We start from the raw sequence: 871 nt of genomic DNA, 5'->3' as shown, positions 1-871 counted from the left end.
AAAAACTCGAAAAATGCAATTTTTGCGATTTTCAATTGTTAATAACTTTTGATTGAATAGGTATTTTGTAATTCTGCTGACGGCGTTTGAAAGTTCACGTTAAATACTACAAATTATGAGTAATTGCAGTGTGAAAATTTGTTTTTTCCACTGTTATTTGAAGCTATAAACAAATAGCGATTGAGCGTTCAGAAGGGTGCGCCGCCATGTATGTAAGAGAGCGGTTGCCTTCTTACAGGCGTTTAATACACGATCTTGACGCGTACTCTTCATTTCTAGACCAAAGAAACGATGAAAACTGAACGAAACATTAACGATTTAATGAAAATTTGCAATATTACAATAATTAAAATTAAAATTGTTTTGACAAATAATGCACAGATCTGATTTAATTAAGCTATTCATCTTGTAACATGAACGTTAATAATTCTATATCTTCAGTGCAATTTTGAAGCGCGACTACAAACAAGTTTTAAAAATAAATGACAATCGTTTAAAACAAAATGCATTAAAAATGCGCGGAAAATTTGAAATATCAAAGAGATAATGTTTGATGGTTAATTCTAATTTGCTTTGTAAACATTATTATACGATTTATATGAAAAAAATTAGCGAAATTATATTATTAATAGTTTTATTTATAAACGATAATAAAAAAGTGTATACTTACTTATATTAAAAGGGTAACATCGTATAATTTAGGTGTTTTTATAATTATTATTCTTTAAACTTGTATAATAATTTTAATTATTGTAATATAGCAACCGCTCTCTTACATAGGTACAATGAAGGGCAACTTAAAGTCCCCACTAGTTGGATCGCTCTCATTCTCTTGCGCCCCACCACAAATAATTAGGTATGTTTCGGACTG

This window comes from Anoplophora glabripennis, unplaced genomic scaffold (genome assembly GCF_000390285.2).
Source record: "Anoplophora glabripennis isolate ALB-LARVAE unplaced genomic scaffold, Agla_2.0 scaffold5562, whole genome shotgun sequence".
NCBI lineage: Eukaryota > Metazoa > Arthropoda > Insecta > Coleoptera > Cerambycidae > Anoplophora > Anoplophora glabripennis.
This window is presented reverse-complemented; position numbering follows the sequence as displayed.